This window comes from Lycorma delicatula, chromosome 4 (assembly GCF_047948215.1).
Source record: "Lycorma delicatula isolate Av1 chromosome 4, ASM4794821v1, whole genome shotgun sequence".
NCBI classification, from domain to species: Eukaryota; Metazoa; Arthropoda; class Insecta; order Hemiptera; family Fulgoridae; genus Lycorma; species Lycorma delicatula.
Genome location: NC_134458.1, coordinates 159,269,097 through 159,291,635, shown reverse-complemented (window position 1 = coordinate 159,291,635; position 22,539 = coordinate 159,269,097). Strand labels below are relative to the sequence as shown.

The 22,539-nt window shown below is 32.0% G+C and overlaps 1 protein-coding gene across 1 annotated transcript in view; it reads right to left on the bottom strand.

The window, feature by feature from the left end:
* Positions 1-22,121, bottom strand: part of Srrm234 (Serine-arginine repetitive matrix 2/3/4) — a 203,751-nt gene extending 181,630 nt beyond the window's left edge. The window contains exon 1 of the mRNA XM_075364599.1: positions 21,811-22,121. The gene's annotated coding sequence lies outside the window, so the exon portion shown is untranslated. The remainder of the gene's footprint in view (positions 1-21,810) is intronic.
* Positions 22,122-22,539: the final 418 nt, after the last annotated feature.

The window sequence follows — 22,539 nt, the reverse complement described above, 5'->3', positions numbered from 1 at the left end:
TCTTATTAATGGTAATTAAATTTTAGTTTCACTGTCCAATTTAATGTCAAATTCTTACCTTTTAGAAGGACAATTAAATACTTTGCTCTACACAAAATTACCAAAATGTCATGTACTACTGATGGCGAAAATGCTCCTTGCCAAAATGTTGAACTACTATGATTAAAACCGTTGTTGATTACACTTATAGATGCATCAGAAAGTTAGAAGAAATTTACTGATTATGTTTGGGCTTATTCAAACTATCATAAAGGGTGGAGGCAAAAACACCTTTTTTTCTTTTCTGTCGTTTTTGGATTCAAAATCGCATTCTTAATTAGATAGATTCCATTACATTTATATGTCATTATGGTGATGTAGTTGGACAATTTCATTCATTGGCGAGTGATAAAAAAACCTGTTTTTCGTTTTTTTTTCTCGTCAGCTACCGTTGGTTTGATATTTCCTAACTGGATGAACCAACTTATATGAAATTTTCACGATAACTTCTGAATATGGATCATTAATGCCATTTAATTTTGGTAAAAATTGATCATGGAGCCGGGAGATACGACCACCATGGAGCCCAATCTTAAAATATTACTCAAAGAATAGAAATTACTTTTTTTATAATCCTTTATTCCTGCCGAAGGTGGAAACGGCCGGTTTTTACAAACATGAATTTATTTCATGCAAAAAAACTAAATACTACATTAATTTTAAACATTTAACATAAAAGACAGTATTAATATTGATATGGGCTACAAGAATATTGAAGTTGGTTCAAATAAAAATAACATTTAAATAAAAGCTAAAACGCAATATATCCACGGCTTTTGCTTAAATCAGTATTAGTCAACACAAACGAACTGTTCATTAACTAACTAATTTATGATAGTTACCCCGTCGGTTTAGATTCAGTATAAATACGAGTTCATATCATTATTATAGTGATATGAAATTTGGTATCGATATCTTAAACGATCGGAAGTATAAATTGTTTTGGAATATACAATTAGTCAAATAAATTGTCTATTATCAAGAAGGCATTGTTGGATTGACTGGATATGGTTCGGGGACATATTTCTTAAAAAAAAAAGGTTATTATAAAATTACTTAGGGAAAACCTGCATATAAAAATATGAAAAATTCCCGCAAGAAATTTTACCTTTTACATGTATAAGTTTAAGGTTTAATGATGGAAATATGGACAACTAAAATTGTCAAACTACTTTCTATAATGAAAATGACTGTTTGTAACACTGTGAATTCGAAAATACTACGAGACATTCCACTGTATTAATATATCAACATAATAATTAACTTCAAAGTTCTGAAGAGAAAATGAAATCCTTGGTTTTAACAGAAAAAACTAATGCTAATGAAGAATAATGGTAAATAGAAAAACGGGGAAAAAAGGCAAAAAGTGGAAGAACGTAGTAGATTTAGCACTCAAATAAAAAACAACATTGAACGTTTACGTAGGTACATTTGCCCGAACGTGCTACCGTGGCCCATACATTCCCTTACATTCTAGCGTTTAGGATTGTATTTTTAAGAGATTAGACGGATAATAGTATTTGACGTCGTCAGAAGGACGGTTGAAAAGACGCCGAACTGACTATTCAATCGAGAAATGTTACCAGTATGATGGTGGAAAGATATTTTCCCACGCGGTAGACGTCATAACGAATTGAAAGAAAATCTGATATATTGACTTTGTATCCTCGTGAAAATACATTTGAATAGCAGAAAAGGTTTGCGGCGTGGTAAACAAACGAAATGATTGAAAAAATGGTAGACGAAGAAAACGACGCTTATAAAGTACCTAAAGAAAATATAACTAATTAACCTAAAATTCATCCAGTTCGTATAATAGGGTTTCATGTAGTCACACTTTCTAAATAATTCATGCAGTAGAATTAATTTCAAAATATGATTGTGGCATAATTTTTTTAATAATGAATGTCCTAATATAGTAAAACAAAATTTAAAGTTTACTTTAAACTGGGCCGTACTTTTTTTGTTGAAATTCAAGATAAGATCATCATAAGTGGTCAGACCAATGGAAGAGCTTCAAAATCATGTTTGCTACGCTGGAAAATGCCTGTGTAACCAATTTAAAACGAATCGCTTCAAACTAAACAAAATTCGGACATGTAACATTTTATGACTGAAATGAAAACGTAAGATTTAAATTCTACTCTTACGTTAGCAAAAGTTACAAATTTACCATATTGTTTATAAAATATGTTTGAAGTGAGCGCCCTGAAAAGCCATCCACTTCAATGCTCGAGTTGATCATCACCTAATCAAAATATTGTTATTAATTCCACCAATTTCTTGTTAAATTTTTACCTTCAATTCATCTACAGTAAAAGAATTTGATTAGTAAACTCTATCCTTCATACACCCAAAGGTAAAAAACTAACTGGACAAATTTGGGGAACACGGAAGCCACCACTCTCTATTGATGGTTGGTTCTAATAGCAAAAGCCGCATGAATGCTTGCTAGTAAATCGTTTGATGTGTGATACATTGCTTCGTACTGAAGGGTACACTTACTTTTTCACGATCTGTTAACCGAAAGTAAAATTCTTCAAAAATTGTACGGTACAATTCTGTATTGACAGTCCAGTCAAAAATTATTCTGTTCATTCTTATGAAGTGGACGCTCAAACATCCGTTAAGGATTTTCAATCACCCAATACTTGATTTTATGTGAATTAACACGTCTGCTAAATGAAACCGTGCCTCGTACATGAAGTACAAACTCTTTCTCCATCGACAATGATTTTGAGAAGCCAATTGCAATAAAGAGGTTTCGGTTTGTCCGTTCAATAAATTTTTGTTCCATAGTTATTACAGGATACAGTTTCAAATTTGAAAAATATTACGATAAAAGTGTTGTATTTACACCACTGTTGTGATAGTTTACGTATCGATTTTTTGGATCAGCAAAAATTCTTCTTGAACATAGATTATGGCCTCTGGAGTCTTAAGGAAGGTCGCCTATTTTTTCCCGCATTCGAAATCGACACCGTTTAACGCCATTTTTTTAAAACAAATCATGTAATCTTTTTTTTTTCTCGTTGGTGGAGGGGAAAGCTCTGCCACCGTATGCCCGTACATGGTAGTGTCGGGCTCTCACCAATTAAAACCCTTCCCCATACCCGTCAAATCGGCATTACCCGGAACATGCTGTTCTCGCCACGGACTACCTTAGTATTGCTCAGAATCCTGCGCACCTCACCAATAGTAGCAACTCCTAGGGGCCCCCGGCTATCTCCTTGTACAGACTATCCCTTCCCCTTACTTACCCAATCGGCTACATTCGCTCTAAAACCTCTCTAAATTTCCTGTACCTCCATTTATAGGAGTGTCCTAAACCAGTTGGCACACAACCTCCAATCTATCTCATTGTTTGTCATAAGTCACATTATGACCTCTGAGCTCACAAACTCTTCATCACTTGGTCTATCTACCTCCCTCCTTGGACATTCAAAAAAGGTATTCCTGACCATATTTTCCATCCCACAATATTTACATTCTACTGAGGGTCTTCTTCTACTGAAGAGGTAACCATTATATGACCCATATTCAGTAAGCAATTGAGCTATCCAATAACCCACCTCCCCATGATCTCTCCCTATCTAGCTCTCAATGTCTTGAATTAAAGAATAAGTCCACTTACCGAGAGTGGCCCAGTCCCACTTGTCCTGCTACCTCCTCTCCTAGACAAGACCTTCTTGGCCTCTAACTTCTCTCAGACCTCTCCATAATCAATGTTCATCAATGATATACCTGCTTTTAGCAACACATGCTCTACAGACTGTATAGTAGGCTCTGACCAACCACAGTGTCACTCTTCTCTGCTGGCCTTCTATGTGATGAGAATTTTCCAATTATTATTGATTGATTAACGTATTTTTGTAAAAACAAACTATTTAACTAGAAAAATGATCTTGTAATTTCTGTATGCAATGTTAAAAACTAACTGCCTTTTTCCATACTGGCCCAACATATAGGACAACTGAAGCAATTAGCCTACTTTTTAAGGTCGTAGGCACATTTGTCATTAATTTAGTTATAACAGAAGCCACCCTTCCTGGTTTCTTTGCAGTTTTGTCTATGTGCGTCATGAACCTTCTGTTCTTGTCCTACCATACTCCAGTATTTCCTTCGAAAGATGGCTGAATCTCCAGGTCCCCAACCTTGATGCTGAACTATTAGATCCTTCTTCTTCCAGTCATCTGTAATATCACTGTTTTCTCTACCACCAACTGCAGTCCTTTATCTAGGAGCCACACTCTAACCATATCCATGGCTACATTCGCCTTCTCCCCTGTGTCCCCTAAGCCTCTTGCTGTCACAATCAATACTAGGTTGTCAGAAAAGGCAATGGGCTCCACTCCCTCATAGGTCCAGCTTTAACATTCATTATATACCAAATTCCAGAGTATGGGTACCAGAACAGAACCCTATGGGACCCCACATTCCATGGTAACAACCACCTCTTTGCCATCAGTGAAAGCTGCTTCCCGTTAAAATATTCTTGTATTAGTCTTGTTAAGGACTAATCCTCCTCCTTTAAAGCTCATACATAATCACTATCACGGACAAATTATTAAACGCGTTGTTAACATGCAATAATATATTATAGGTAGCATTCGTGTGTACCTAGATCCTCTAGTGGCCATATCCACTATAATCATTTCCACTTTATATATAAGTTTATTGTTATTAACAGCTTCTACAGTGGACCTCCGTTCTCTGAAGCCAAACGACTTGGCTTTAGAGCCATTATATATATTGAAATGGAAGGTGTCAACCTTCCATTTCAAATACCTCCTTACATATATTTCTGCAATTACTAGTAACAGCATAACAAATTCAATATTCTCCAAAACTTCCACTTTCTTACAGAAGGGCAGTTCCTCTGAAACTTCAAGTTATATGCTCTTCTTGCTGCCCAGCAATCTTATCTGGAACTACCTTGATGCATTTATGATTGCAGAGCAATTCATTCTCCAACTACAGAATCTTCCAATTAGGTTTTCTGAAAAAACGTTAGGTCTAGAACTGACCCAGACCCACCCCTCTGGAATGTGCCAACATCCCCAGTATTTAAGCAAAGTAACCCTAAAAAGACCACTACCTCAGTAAAAATTCACCTCCTCTCATCATTAATTTGGCCTCCCCATTCAGAGCAATTATCATTAAAATTCCCTAAATTAAGACCCCCCCCCCCTCTTCTCTACCACCTAACTACTTGTATTAATTTGTCCACAATTTGAATAAATCTATGGCAATATTGGGGAAAATATAACAACTGAATCTCCTAAAACAACTAAATCTCCCATTTCCAGAGTTTATTATGGCAAAGCGATTAGAAACATCCCAATTCTATAGTCACCATTACCATTGGACACCTGTTGATCTCAACCAACTTACGGTTAGGTTGATTGGCCAGTAGAGTGACACCTTCAACTTCTCCAGCTGTGGCCCACGAAAGGCTAGTCTACTTTGACTAAGATTTAGGTGGAGAAATCTCATTTCCTACCCTTACTACAAAAATGTTTATCCTTTCTGTGGCCATCCTTGTCACCTGGTTGTCTCTCACATTGGTGCCTAAAATGACCATCTCTGCCACAATTGAAACATGAATTCTGTCTGGTCCTTTGCATCTAGATACAATGTGACCCTCCGACCAACAACTGTAACACCTATCCACTTCAGTACCTGATGTTACTGTGGCATGCCATCCAGCCAGTTTTTGTTATGACAAAATAATTTCTTGTGCACATAAAAAATGAAGCGATTTTATGCAATTTTTGGCATCAAATTCAATTACTTAAATTAAGACTGATATGTTAAGTATTAAGTTTTATTACTTTTTATTACAATTGTTCAAATCCTGGGAATATTAAATTACGTCCGGTATTAGTAAGATACTTTACACTGAAGAACGGAGTTCATGTAAACATTTTAGTAAACAAGCAACTGCCAGAGGAAACTTCTGATATAATTTCAAAATATATCCAAGAACCCATGCATGTTTACAATATAAAAGATAAACTTCTTACCCTTTGTGCTGAAAACACTGATTGCAACTTTGGCGATGCAACTAAACATGTTAAGATGAAAGTCTGGTAGAATTCAGGCATCTAATGAAAATATATTAATTGCTGTAAATTATGTTGCACATATAATTGAACATTTGCATTCAAACAGCAGTAGAATTCCTTACCATTGATACTGAAAATATATTTGTAAAGATATATTATTTTTTTATATATACAGAGTGAATTGAAAATTTCAAGGAAATACTGAATGTGATAATGTTGAAGTGGAATATTATAATTATTGGGATACAGTAAGACTAAATGCTTAACTCTTAAGCCAGCCATAGAACAAATCTTGGCATATTTCATAAATGAAAAGAGATGTCCCACAATATTAAAGCAATCCTTTAACAATCCATGTTCTAAAGTCTGACTTTTATTCACATATACTAAGACTTCTATTTTTCAAAACAATATTGCCCAGATTGAATTCCAATAAATATCCAAGCCGAATATATCTCTGATTATCAAGAATCTAAAATCTGAATTAAATTCATGAACAGAGGAATTATTATTGCCTTTAAATGTTAAAAAAAATATAAGCAAAACAGATAAATTTGGGCATATTAATGTCAGTAAATTTAAACCCGCCGTAGCTAATTTTTATGAGGTGTACATTGAAAAACCAGTGTAATAGTGTATTCAAAGAAACTGAAGTATTATTATGGGTACTTGTGGTCAAAGGTAGAAGCTAGTATTAATTTTATTTTGGAAAAGAGTTGACCTTAGATGATGCAAAGTTGTTTGATGAATTCTCTTGTATTCACAAGAGTGAATCAAATATAAACAGTAATTTTTTTTTTTTTTAATAAATTTATTGATTAATAATATACACAATTCACACCTTCATCATTTCTCTATATAGTCTCTGAGAAGTCAACACCACTTGAGGGCAATAATTTATCAACAAGCAAATAACACTACAATTGTGAGTAATTTTGATTCAACACTACAACACTTTTATGGTAGTTTTATTTTGGTTTAAATAATAGCATATTGGAAAAGTTACGAATTTTAAATGAGGATCATATACAAACTGTTGAAACTGCATTTAATATACTGATTTCCATAGAACACTGAAGTTAAATCCCCAAGTGCAGTGTTCCTGACATCAAGCTTGTGTTTTTTCATTAATATGATTATAATACCCACTTAAAATGACTTCTTTCACAGTTTAATGACTTAATGAATCATATTAGAGGCCCAAAATGTGCAGATATTAGTTTGTTTACAATTCATGATTCAATTCTGTGATGTACAAGTAAAAAACATTAATACCTCTTTTTTGTTAAATAGGTGAAATAGTTATTATTCTTATTTTAATCAACATTTAAAGATATACAAGAACATAAAAAGTTATTTTGTAGTTATTGGTTTTATATAGCTTCGATAAGAAAAAAGCAATGTTGTTTAAAAGGAAATATCACACAACTTTATAAAATTATTTTACCTTTTAATTTAAGAAAACTGTGGATATTTAATTTTACACTGTTGAATGTTAACAATGAATCTAACTGTTCCTTATAAGAGCACTCAAAAAGTATAAGTGACATATATTAAATTCTTAATTACCTTTAGCAATATTTTTTTTAATCAAAATTTACAAGCAGAAATTAAATTATATTAATGTGTTCACATACACAAAAAGATTATAATACTATTCTTATCTCTGTTTAATGACAATCCATATATGAAAACCCATTATATGAAGACGTGCAAACTAATTTTTTTATACAGTGCAATTATTGTTAACAGAAAAATGTATCTGATACCAAAAGAGGAGTTGGCGAGTAATACATATTACACACTGTATGATCTTGTCAATCTGGCACCATTTTAAGTGTCAGTCATCTTTCTATACATGATTTCTTTTCACATGTTTTGTGTTACATAAATTAGATAGTAATGACTGAAAGTAGGAAGAAAGTTTTTTTAATACAAAAAAAAAATTAGAAACTGTTCAAAACTTGGAAAAAGCTTCATCCAACGTGCAGTCTTAAAATATGGGAAAAGGGCAACTCTACTGTTCAGAATATTTTCAAACAAGATGACAAATTAGTGTCCGCAGCCATGATGAAAAACATCTATGTAAACTTCTTTCTCTTACGAAAATCTTGCCTAGACATTGCTGGAGCATCACAGATGCAAGCTCAAGATTAATGGCTACATTACGCCTGTTACTGCTACTAAAGCAAAACTTTTCTACTATGAATATTTCTTATATGGTGATTTTAATCTGAATTTGGATGTTGGATTAGTTTTAAATACTGTGGTATAAAGAAAGTAAGAGTTTAATAAGAAAAAGCTGTAAAAGTTTATTTTGAAAATTTATTTTCATCCGAGGATTTGGTGCCTGAACAAATTGAAAACACAGATTAGTCAGAAATTTTGCTTACAAATTCACTTATATATCTTCTGCTTCACAATAAATGTTATATTAGAACGCTATCTTGTGGGAACCACTGTGTTAATAATCTGAGATTATTGGCCATTGTTTTTTGTGTAATTTTTTCTGTCTATTTACAGAGATGTTGAGTAATTGCAAAGTATAAAATAAATTTGTTTTGACAAGTAATAGAGTTAAATGCAATGGTTAAACAGTGTTGCCATCCCACTTGTGTCAAAATTACTTAGGAGTTGGATCATTAAAATCACTTAGGAGTTGGATATTTCTAGTGAAAATCAAATCTGATGCTTTCTGCCTTGCAATACATTGAGATGAATCAATATGCAAGCTGCTAGTGATGCAGAGAAAGGGAAATCCAATCTATCTCAGTTTATCTTCATGCTAGAAGATACAGAGAAACAATGAACAGAGAAAGAAATTAACACATCCTATGAATATTTACAAGGTATGGTAAATGATAAAAAGAAACTTGGATGAACAAGCTTAGCAGATAAAATATTTGACAATGATTGAAAATCTTAAGTAGGAAAATTTCAATCTTAAAAATAAATTCAAGTATTGGAGGCTGAAGTCGATTAAAATGAGCAATACTAAAGATCCAACATCACTGAGATTCACTGAATGTCTGAAGCAGCCAAAATACATATATAAAGTGGTAACAGACATTGGTACTGCTGCTTTGGACATAGAAATCACAAAAAACTCAATCAATGTTTGTCACAGGGTGAGGAAGAGGGTCAACTCCAATGCTCTAGCTGGGATCATTCCAAAACTTGTGAGATGTGATGACAAACAATGCATTTTAGATAAGTGAAAAGAGAAACGTAACTTTAACAAGAATGACTTGGGGGATGATGCGAGCAGCAATTCCAATTTATGTAAATGTCCAGGAAGGAGGAAGTGTCGTGGCAGCTCAGCAGACTGAGACTGGGAAGAAATATACCTATTTGTGGATTTGAAATGGAAAAATTTTGATGCGGAAGGAACCCTCAGCTCTTAGGAGCTGAGGAGCTCTTACTTGCTCTTGGGAGCAAGTAAATTTTTTACTTGCTCCCTTGTATTTTGTATCTAAACTATGTTAAAAAAATCATGGGTAATTCGAGTTTTGTTTTGGTTACTTCAAACCTTTTCTGTCTGTAATACCATTGGAAAGCTGTCACAGCCCCATCACCTTACCCCACCAGGCCACCTGCAAGGTCAGTATCCAAGCCCCCAACCTAACCCACACATCCCATCTACACCATGCATTTGTTATGCAATGCCTTTCTAGACACATTAGTGAAAGCTCATGTACTATAGTGTATGTAGTGATTTCCTTGTTACGTAACACTGTACAGTTGCACAATATAGTATGTACCATATTTTGTTTATTCTTTGATCGTTCTTTTTTTGAGAGTGCATTGTGTTACAATGTCATCTTTCAAGCCATGTACTTATAAATCTTTGGCCGAAAAAGAAGCCATGATTAAGGAAGTGGAAAAGGAACTAAAGAAGAAATTGGAGATTGCTTAGGATTTTGGGATAACCCCTAACATTATTAACTTATTTAAAAAATAAAGAAAAACTTTTGAGAAGTGATAGTGACAATGGAAAAAATTGCTAAAGATTAAGAGGATAACCCAGATGTGGACAGTATGTTTTGAAATGGCTGAAGCAAGTGCAGGACAAGAAAATTACAGTGAGTAGCCTCTTTTAAGAGGCTGAGTAGCCTCTTTTAAGAGACAAGGCTGAAAAATTTAACTCTGAATTGGGGAAAAATGATTAAAACCCCAGGGATTTACAGTATTTCTGCATTTACTATAAAAGAAGTTAAGTATGTTTTATCTCCAGTTTTGGCCTTCTGGATTAACCTGAGTTTCGAAAGAGGAACATTTCCATCAGTTTTAAAATCTGTGGTAGTCGTTCCTTTATTAAAAAAGGGTAATTCTTTAGATTTAAATAATTATAGACAAATATCTTTGCTTTCAGTTTTCTCAAAAATAGTTGAGAAAATACTGAGAAAAAGATTAGGATTTTTTCAGCTTATAACATTTTTTTCTCTAAATCAATTTGGCTTTATTGAAGGCAAATAAACAGATGATGCATTATTAAAATTTCCATCTGGTATAAATTAAGATCCAAATGAAAAACATTCTGTAGGTGAAATATTCGTAGACAACATGAAAGCATTTGATGCAGACCATAATTATTTTGTCTTATTTGTCAGAAGCAGGTTTCAGGATATAACTTTAGAATGGTCTAGAAGTTACTTAACTGAAAGAGTTCAACAGGTAAAAATCAAAGACCAGTACAGACAGTGCTTTTAGATCAGTAATTTGTGCCAGCCTCTGTGGTGCGAGTGTAGTATCCAGAGGTCCTGGGTTCGAATCCCAGTCAGGCATGGCATTTTCACAAATGCTACAAATCATTCATCTCATCCTCTGAAGCAATACCTAACAATGGACTCAGAAGTTAAACAAAAAAGATCAGTAATTTGTGGAGTTCCCCAAGAATCTATCCTCTGTGGTGTATCTAGTAATAATAATAATCTATCTAATAATACTTTTTCTAGTATTTATTAATATTTTATGTTCTGGTTTTTCAAGGCATTTTCCTGTTTTACTGATGATATAGCTGTGTGCTACAACTCTACAACTTCTGAAACAAGAAATGCAACATGATCTTGATTCATTAAATATATAGTTTACCTGTAATAAATTATCATTTTTCTTTGAGAGATAGATAGATTGAGGGATTGTATTATAAGTGTGCCAGTTATCTTCTGTTAGTAAATTCTACATGCAAATGTATGGTTTGAGTGCGCACTGATAATATCAAATACTTAGGTTTGTACATTGATAAAAATTACTCTTGTAAATTACATATAAAAAATCTGAATAATTACACGATTTCAGTTTTAAGTAATTTCTATTATTTGAAAAGTATCTATTACTTTATGTATTAAGAAATTTTTTATACTTTTTAATTGTTCACTCAAAAGTTCAGTATGGGATTTGCTGTTGGGGAGTGACTTATAACTCTTTTATTTATGTCAAATCAATTATTCTTGCTCAAAAAGAAGTAGTTCAGCTAATAGTTGGTATTAAAAGATCTGAAAATTGTATTCGCTTTCTTTTTACAATTTCATATTCTTCGTGTCAGGCATTTCTCTTATTTTACATTTATTTACTATGTATATGACATTTGTACTATTTCTTATTGTAACACTGTACTTCAAATTTGTACTTTACTACTGTAATTATATTGTAACATTTATACTTTACTATTGTATACTTGAAAATTTGTAATTTTTACGTGGAATTGTGAAAATAAATTTAATTGAACTGAAAATTAAAAGTTGCAGAAGAAATCAAATTAAAATTAAATGATTATATTTATACAAAATATTTTACAATGAATTCTGTGTTGATAAAGATAAAATTGGAGGGTTCAGGACAAAAGTGGACAAGTCAATAGTTACAAAATAAGGTACTAGATAGCAGTAGTCTGTCTTTATTAAAACATTTTGTTAGTAAGATTCAGAGCAGTAGTGGATCAAGTCCATATTTGAATTTTTGTTATTTGTCCATGGTGTTTGAATGCTGGTTTATTTATGTGATTTTGGTTTTTGATTATTATTTAGTAATTATTTATCTACAGTTTTAGTAAAGTGACATTATTGAGATATAAAATCTCCTTCGGTGAAGAATGGTCTGCAAATGACAGCAATTTTGTTGAAGGGAAATTTGTTGTTGTTACTTCTGTAGTTTATTGCACATAGGTTATGTTTATTTACACAATGTAGGTTAGATCAGTGATTCCCAAACTGTGTGCTGCATCACCCTGGGGAGCTAGCTACAGTCTCTTCACAGAGGCGCCCTGAAATATTGTAAAAGCTTCATAATTAATTGAACCAAGACATTTATTTACTTTATTAACATTAATTTAATGTTAATAAAGTAAAAAAATAAAGAAGGTACATGAGTTTTATTTATTTTTACCTCTTACAAGTAGTCATATTTTTACATGGGTTGAGCACCATGGAAAAATTTTAATTGAAAACAGGTGCCACGACTCGGAAAGTATGGGAACCACTGGATTAGACAATAGTTCAATAAATTACTATCTACCACTAATTTAATCTGTAGTTTATTGCACATACGTCAGTCAACAGTTCAATAAATTACTACCTACCTCTATTTTAAAAAATAGACATACAAATTAACCTAAAATCTAACTTACTAGATTTATGCTCATGTAGAAAAATATAGATGACTTAAAGAAACCTACATAACACATCTATACAAATGAGCCTGTTAAATTAGAAATTTCTATTAAATTTAAGATAACTTTGAAGTTATATCTGTAACAATTTGACATTGTGAAATAAATTCCTAGTATATGCACTATAAATACTCAATGTTACTGAAATTTTATTTTGAGAATAACAATTTTAAAAGATTGGTTTTATCTATTTTCTAGATACAGATATGAAGAAGCACAAGATGGTATCATCACCCTTAGCAAGCCAGTAAGACTTTTGAATCCAACAGCAGGAATTACAAATTCTAGAGTTCCAATGGCTTCAAATGATTCTACAACTACAGGTTCTCTGGTTCCAACAACTTCAAATTCTAATAACTGTTAGTTTAAATTATTTACCCTAATTACCTATTAAAGAATTGAGGTCATGTTTTTGTTTTCTATATAAATTTAATTTTTGCGAGATTTCTGAAATATTTGGTTTTTTGTTCAAAAAAACCCCACAGAATGCTGAAACAGTAAATGGTGATAGTCGAGGTAGGAAACAGCCAAGGAATGAAAAGGGGTGGTTGAGAAATAAACTAAAAATGCTTCAAAATGAAGTAAAATTGTAAACAACAAAAAATAAAAATGTTACAGCTAAAAAATTTATACAATTTTTAATTTTGATTGTAATTGTACTAGGAAATACCCTGAAAACTTTCCTCACAAATAATGTTAGAAAGTTTTTTTTTATTCATTTTGGAGATTAAGAGACTATTCTAAACAAAATTAGTTTTTGCGAGGCTCCATTAAAACATCAAAAACAGAAAGATCACATATCAGAGATGGTAGTGGTTTTGCTAAATCTAGTCTGATTATTATATTAATAATGATAACAAATGTACAAGTTTGTAAAAAATTTGATCTCAGAATATTACATATTAGCTGGGGTAGATTGTACTGATGTATTAGTAAAACACAAGTCTTTGCCATTATTGATTATTGAAAGCAGAGGAAAGCTCTATCTAGTAAGAAGATAGATGACACAGATGATGTTGTTCACATAAAGTTTTTTACTTGTTATCAGAGCTACTATGGAAAGATAATGTGAATAAAATATATTTATCACCCAATTTAAACATTAAGAAAATGTATGAACTGTATGTTGACAAATGTCAACAAACAAGCAACCTGTTACTAACAGAGAAATTCTATTATTAGGTATTTTCAATCAAATTTAATCTGCACTTCAAAGTTCCATCTAAAGATACACTTCAAATATGTGATGCAATTGATTTGAAGATTAAAGTTGAAAATACAAAAGCACAACTTAAAAATGAAAACCTCTTCATCTTGCATATGCTGAAAGCCAAGCAAGTCTTGCATCAAGATTCTGAATCTGCTTCTGCAAGTAGTTATGTTTGTACTTTTGACTTGCAAGAAGCAATACCCTTTCCAAAGTTAACAACTTCTATTGTGTATTACAAGAGAAACTTGTTTGTATGTAACTCTGTAGTACATTCATTTATTGACTCAATTGGGTTTATGTATGGAATGAAACTCTCTGACGCAGAGATTCACAAGAGCTTGCATCTTGCTTGAGGAAACATTTAATGAAACATGCAAAGACACACAAAAGGATCATTCTCTATTCTGATTCTTAAAAGCAAGAGCCATTTTGATATTCCTATCAAAATGAATATCAAAAATGGCTCTTGCTTTTCTAAAGCTAGGGCAAGAAACAGACATTGAAATAGACCATAAATTTATGGTCTCTTTCTTTTCATCCTAATGATACAGAGTTTGGTTTGATTGGAAAAATGGGCAAGTGTGAAAATAATATTTATTTATCAGAACAATGGGTAAACATAATCCAGAATTCAAAGAAAAAGAAACCAAAATTTCAAGTAATTTGTATGAATAGGGAAGAGTTGTTTAGCACAAAGCAATTGGAGAAGGCTATCTGCAACCGTAAAAAACAGTTTCACATAAGGGCAAACGCACACTTACATGGCTGAACAAAAACAATCAGCTAAGTCAGTTGCAAAAGGAACTTTCCTTCATGAATAAGGCCAAGGATAGACTGTTTGTGGAATCCACAAGTAATATGAAGTTTTCTCCCCACAGCAGATGTGGGAATGGTGTACTGCCGTTAAGTCATCACAACAGACAAATTAATACGAGGGTGTAAACTTGGTGAGCATGTTGAATAAAGTACCAGTCGATGACGACATAAACGTGCATGATCCGTCAATCAGTAGCCAGAGATCCAAATCCTGTTTGTGAAATGTTTTGATTGACTCTGATGTCACTGATTCACATTCACTAGTTAAATAATAACTCATGGATGATATGTTTGATGTGTAACTCTTTATTAACTGTAACGATGGTTACATTACATATGTGGTTAATGTATATTATATTGTACATCAAGAAGTATGAAAAAGTATATGTTTACAAATACTGAAATTACAATGAAAAATAGAAAATAATGAATAGAAAAAATATTACAAAACTATCAGCTGTTGATGAGCCAACTGAATTAAAATACTTCATGTATTTTACATAAAGAAGGAGACGAGACAGTATTCTTAATTGTATGGAGGAAAAGATACATGAAACCAAATATGCTGCCCATCAAAATGAAATTGATTTTCCCTTTATAATATTACAATGATAACATCAAACATAAACTCAATTAAAATTGTAACAATTATAAGTATGTAAATAATAAATGTAAATTAAATGAAACTGTAATATGTATGCGACTAATAAGCAAAATCATTAGATGATGGTAATAAACATAATTTATTTACGTAACTGACCATAAGCTGTATTTTACTAAATTGTTGAGCTTATGTTCTAGACCTCTACCGGCCATGAAGATTCATAATTGGAGAGATTGATAAGAATTTGTTTGCGATAATGGTAGTATATCACTATAATCGATGTAGCTTGTACGTTTAAAGTTTTTGATTTTGGCCTTACATCTTGATAAGGATTATGTTTATTATTACTATCAATATTATTATCTTTTGTATTTTTAATACTATTTCGATATAGAGATTGTCCTTTCGATTAAGATTGTCCTTGTGAATAAGATAACACATTTAAATTTATATTAATGTTAAGAATCATTTATGGTTCACGCGATTTTAAATATCGCATGCACCAAATCACTCAGCAAATCTAAAGTCAAATGGTTGTTTTTTAGGGGTTATAGAATAGTTTTCCCTTTTCAGATACCGTATATATTTATGCTTCAATTGAGGAATATTCTCTTGAGATAACTTATGTGATCTGTTTTGATAAATACTGTTACCTCGTTGTGACAGATAGTTATGATTATTATCGATATTTGAATGATCTAGTTTATTCTTAGAATATTGTTTATTATTATTATTGTAAAATTGTCTGATCGATGATATCGATACTCTAGGTTGTCGTTTCTCAGTAACAAAAATATCTTCTGTTTGACCTTTGTTGTGTGATCTGGATTTGTTGATGCTCATAATAGCATGAATCATGTTTTTTAACTTTCCTTTGATTATTTTTTTCTTTATTACTTTGTCAACACATGATACGCATGAGTGAGCTCTACCAGTTTTTCTTTGTGACTGATTTTTAGATAAACAATAAGTATTATTTCAGAGTTATTCTCCTACTTTAGAATCATTAAACTTGTCCATATGAATAACTGTATTATGTTTTTTTGCGTAAACTTTACATAGATTCTCAGAATAACATTGATTAATAGAATCGTCCTTATGCAAACAGTTAAGACAACAATTGTTATTTTCCAAAAAGGCTTTACAATCATTAATGGATAAGTTTAAAAATTCTTGATATCGATATAAGTAATGATTTGAATTACAGAATGAACATTCATTATAATTAGACTTAGAATAATAACTAACATTATGTCTCTTATATTGCTTGTTTTGATTTAAAGTAAAGCATTTAGTGAAAGTTTTGGTTGGATTGTTATAATCCTGTCCCTAAGTTTCGTTTTCTATTTTCACTTGCGTGTTGACAATTTCTCCTTCATAGTCTTAAATTGTTATGAGCACTCTTCTCCTTAAATGTACTAGTGCAGAGGTGCAGGGACATGAATGTCATTTATTTATATACCTGTTTCATCAACTACAAAAAAGCCTTCAACTGTGTGAGGCATGAAAAGATGGTAAGAGGTTCAGTAATCAACTAGTACTGATAGTATTGGCACTGGCACATGTCAAGTTGTACTGGAATCAGACCGCAGATGTCAAAACTGACTAAGGAACATCAGAAGCAACTGCAATCAGGAAGGGTGTAATCAGGAGGAAAATTCAGGTAACCCTATCAATAAAGGGCAATAAGATCAATCAAGTACTTCTCTTAAAATACTTGGGCACTGTGCTGAATGAGCAGTGTGATTGTAAGAAAGATAAACTAGAATAGAACAGGCTAGGAGGCAATTTATTAGCATGAAGAAACTCCTTTTAAGATCAGATCTTAGTGTGCAGCTGAGAATCTGAATGAGTCGTTATGTGTCCACTTTTCTCTATGGATGCGAAAGTTGGACCCTTGATCAAAATGTGGAGAAGAGAATTGATGCTTTTGAAATGATTTGTATCGCCATTTGTTGCAGATACCTTGGGTGCAAGGAATAAAGGAAAGAAAGACTCAATATCTAGGCCCCATTGAGAGGTGAGAGGGACCAGTTGTTACAACTCATAATTGAAGGGAAGATACAAGATAAAATATCTGTTGGGAGGCAGAAAAATTCATAGTTGAAGGATATTTGAAGATAGTACAACTGCATGTTGAAGGAAGCTTTCCATCCTGCAGCATCAAGTTCAGAGCTGGGTACGTGGACTGTCAACCTTTGCTAAGGAGAAGGTGTTTAAAAAAAGAAAAATCTAGCATAAATGTGCAAAATATTTTTTCTCTTGACTCTTTTTTAAAACTTTTGATATATCAGAAATTTATTTAGATACAGAAAAATGAACTTATGTGAGTAATATTGTTTACTTTCATAAATTTACATTATTATAATTTTTAGTAGAAATCATATAAATCTATTTTGCCACCTGAGAAAACCTTCATTTGTAAAGTAATTTTAATTATGATTTTCCATTATAAGATAGTATTTTTTGTTGATTTTCATTCAGGGTACTGTTTTTAGATTTTTTCAGTTGAAAACTATATGTTAAAAATGATTAATAATGAATGAAATGTTCAGTGATGATGATCACAATCGTATTAGTAGAATGAATAATCACAGTTTAAAATAGAATATTATAAAAAAGTAATTACAAAAAACTTTTATTCTTATTTTAAATTTTCTTTAAATAATAAATTTATTTTTAACTAATTTTGAACTATTTTTCAGGTGTACTGAATGTAACTTTACAATGGTACATATTCAATATCAAACCTACTAAACTGAATTATTCATATATAATTGGAGATATTACCAATTTTCTTTCAGCTACATCTACAATGAATGTAATATAAAAACAGATTACTTAATATAAAATTATTATTAAAATGTAATTATTGATGACTCAATATATTAATTACGAAAGCAATAAAAAAGATAAATTGATAAAATAATATAAATAAGGGCGAGTGTCAATGCCAGCCAACTTAACACATTCAATCCCACTCTATAAAATATTTTCCTCCAAAATAGCCCAGCTGGTACATATCTGTGTTGGTCATTGTCATTGAAATAAACTGACGACACACATCTGTGCCACTGTCCTCACTAAATTCTACAAATGTTTACTTCAATCTAGTGTAGGTGAAAGGAATGAAAGTTTATAAATGGGCTATAGAGATGTGTGGCAACACACATGAGCCACTTGGTATCTGGCTATGTCAATTAAAAAAACTGATATAAGTAGGTTGACACCACTGTTGTTTACATTTTCTTTCAAGCTGACTCAATGTGGATTGTTCTTTTATTGTGAATCTAACCTAAAACATTTGGAAAGTGATTTCTTTTGCTATCTATTGTATTTAGTTTTTCAAAACTTAACATATAGAAAAAATAGTTATGGAACATAGGCTTAATGTTAAAGACTGACATTGATAATGGCCATCAGTTATTGGACCATTCTGATACAGTACAGATGGAGAAAGTGAGTGCAATCCTTCTTCTTTTTTTCCCTGTTTAGTCTTCAGGAATCACTTCAGAGGATGATATGTATGAGTGTAAGTTAAGTGTAGTCTTGTACAGTCTCAGGTCAACCATTTCTGAGATATGTGATTCACTGAAACCCATCCACCAAAGAACACCGGTATCCACAATCTAGAATTTAAATCCATAAAACAGCAACTGCCTTTACTGGGATTTGAACGTTGGAACTCTAGACCGGTGGGTGCAATCCTTCTTCTGATTCAGATGAAAATACTAGTAGTGCGGTGAGTGAAGACAACGAATCTAACTATGAAGAAAGAGTTGATTTTTCTGTGGGACCCAAAAAGTCTTTTACTTTATAATCCAGATGGTGAATTTGTTCATGACTGCAATGAAGAAAATGATTTACTTGATCCTAATTCCTTGCTGATGAAGACAGAATTCATTAGAATTTACAAAATCAATGGAGAAATATGAATAATCTCCCTAAAATTCATGATTTTGTTGGCCAAGAACAAATACACATTGATTCTACAAATCCAGTACAAATATTTAGCAATAATTTTGACGATGACATTAAGATAAAATTTATTTTTTTATAAACATGAAGTTGTTTGAGGAAGTCCTTTACCATGACTTTCCAACATGAACAAGTGGGAACCTGTCAATTTAGAAGGGCTAAAAAAGCTTTTAGGCCTTTGCATGCTGAAGGTAATTTACATTTCTTATCTATTCAGCATTTCTGGTCTACATTGCCATTATACGAGCATCTGATTTTTAGTAAAACAATGTCCAGGAATAGTTTTCAAGCTATTTTGCATTCTCATTGTTTTTTGTGATGCAGACAATGATTCAACTGCACAAAAACTTCTCAAAGTAGATGTGCTAAGTCATCTTTTAAATAATTTTACGAAAGCATTCAGTACTTGTAAAAATCTATCTCTTGATGAGGCCATGACTCTATGGCAGAGAAGGCTGTTTCACAGACAATATATAAAACACAAATTATATATAAAAATATAGACAATGTATACAAAAATAAATAAATTTTTCATTGCTATAGTCATGGCTGATATGTGCGCCTCAGAAGAAAATGCTCTAAAAATTAAAAACATTTTCAGTTTTGGTCTGTGGAGAGAGTAATTTATATAATGGCTGATATTCTGATCAGGCCTTTGTTGTTGTGAGAAAATAAACTTCATCGCACATATATGTGCCACCTAGGAGTGAAACGTGTTTTAACATATTTATTCATTAAAAATATTTGTTTCAGGATAGTAATAATCTTCTTTCAGGTATGTCTGCAATGAATATAATATAAAACAATTTGTTTAATAAAAAATTATTATTCGAATGTAACAGTGAAAGACTCTATATATTAATTATGAAAGTAATAAAAAAGAAGTGATATAATAATAATAAAACCCAAGGGTGAGAGTCCGACTTTTATTAAGTTTAACAAATTTTTTTTTCCAGGATATTAATCATTTCCTTTGAGGTAGATTTGAAATGAATGTAATATGAAAACAAATTGTTTAATATAAAATTGCTGCTCGAATGTATTAGTGAAAGTATCAATATATTAATTGTAACAGCGATGAAGAAGATAGTTATAAAATAATAAAAATCAAGGGTATAAGATTTTTTGTTTAACAAAATTTTTTTTTTTTTTTTTAGGATGTATTTGAGTGGAAATTAAGTTGGTAAAAATGGAGCCTTATCTACTAGTAAGGACATACATAGTCTTATAGTCGGTGTCAAAGTGAGTCAATTATATCCGTAAAGCTATAAAAAACAAGACTGACTATCACGCAGATATATGGCTCACCAACTGGATGCCTAGAATAAGAAAAACTGGACTTTGAGAGGGAGTTGAAAACACAATGACATATTGAGATAGTTAATGTAGTAATGGGAGATTTTAATGTTCAGGTGGGCAGTAACAGGAAATGATATGAAAATGTGCTGGGATGTTTTGGATATGTTGGAAGGAATGATGGAGTGAGACTGCTGAACTTATATAAGAAGAATGCTTTGATAATAGCTAATAGCGGGTTTAAGAAAAAAACATAAGTCATGAAATAATAACAAGATATAGCTGAGAAGGACAGATCAAAACTGATGAATGTTAAAAAACATGTTAAACTGATGAATGTTAAGGTAATTCCCAGTGAATGTGCTGGTGGAGATCACAAACTGCTGATTGCAGATTGGAAGGTTAGTTTTCTAAAATTTTAAAATCAGAAAATACATAGGATAAGAAAATGCAAGTTGAAGGGAAAGAGAAAGAATGGAGGCACAGAAAACTGCTACAAGAAAATATGCCTAAAGAACAGATTAAAGGATGCAGAGACAGAATGGAGAATTTTTAAGAGGGCAGAGATAGAAGCAGCCAAAGAGTTTGTGGAGGAACATTGGGGAAGAAAACAGATACAGAAATAAAATGGTAGAATGATACAACAGAACAATCAGAAGAAAGAATATGAGCTGGAGTAAATGAGTGTAAAAGTAGGAAAGAAAAGGATAGACAGGCTTACATCAGCGGAAAGGAAAATGTGAAGTCAGCAGTAATAACAAGCAATTTTATAAAATGAAGTGTCAGATGATTAATTTACCTGCCTTAATAGCTGGAGGCTACTACTAACCTTTAATCCCTTTGTACTTCCAGAGTGAACTGTGCCTACAGCCTGAGTTTTTTTTATTTTTCCCTCTAATAATACTTTTTTTTAAAAAAAAAACATGTTATTTGCACAACAGCAATAAATTCCTACTTTTTTTTTTTTTTTTTTTACTTGGTTAGGACCTGAATATAAATAAATAGGCCTACTAAACATACTTACAAACTAGAAAATTTAGCCAAAATAACAATCCCCACCTGGGGGCAAAATACCACATTCTAATAAAAAATCATCCACACAAAATTCAAGTGTAATTTCCAATCAACTTACCTTATTCTAAGAGACAATATTCTATTTATACACTAAACTCTTAACTATTTACAAATCTGTTTACGACTAATTTCTAAACAGTGCAGGAGGATGTGATAATCTCTCTACAGCTGCTTAATTTTCGTCAGTAACGTAACTGTTATTATAATTCGCTCCTAATATGATACTATCAATTATTACCACTAATTTCCTCCGAATCAGACACTGAAGTCTGATTTAGGATTAATGGTATACGGGATTAAAGCACCCACTACACATGGACAACAGAAACATAACCAAAACGCTACTCTTGGACAGCAAAGTGAATACGATTCAAGAAAGTAACAAAAAAGCACAGCCTTCTGAATGTGTTAGCAAATAGAAAAGAATCTTAAATTCCTAACAGTGCGTTACTACTATTAAAAGGTTTATAAACGGGCGTAGTAAATAAGATCACGACGTACCGGTACGTACGTCACCTTGGAGGGAACTTTGGACGCCAACGAACTAGAACGTTCGTAGGGATTTAAAGGCTAAACATTGTTGTAGCTTCCAAATCCCTGTAGTTGTAAAATACTATTTTTTTTTTTATAAACTAGGTCTGCTTAATTTTTGAATTTAACACAAAAAAGATGTTTTATAAAAGTAGATTTAATGTGATGATAACTTTAATTTTTATAACAGGAAAAATTAATGAATATGCATTACAATTAAACTAAACATACTTATGGATCAAATAAAAGTAAAAAT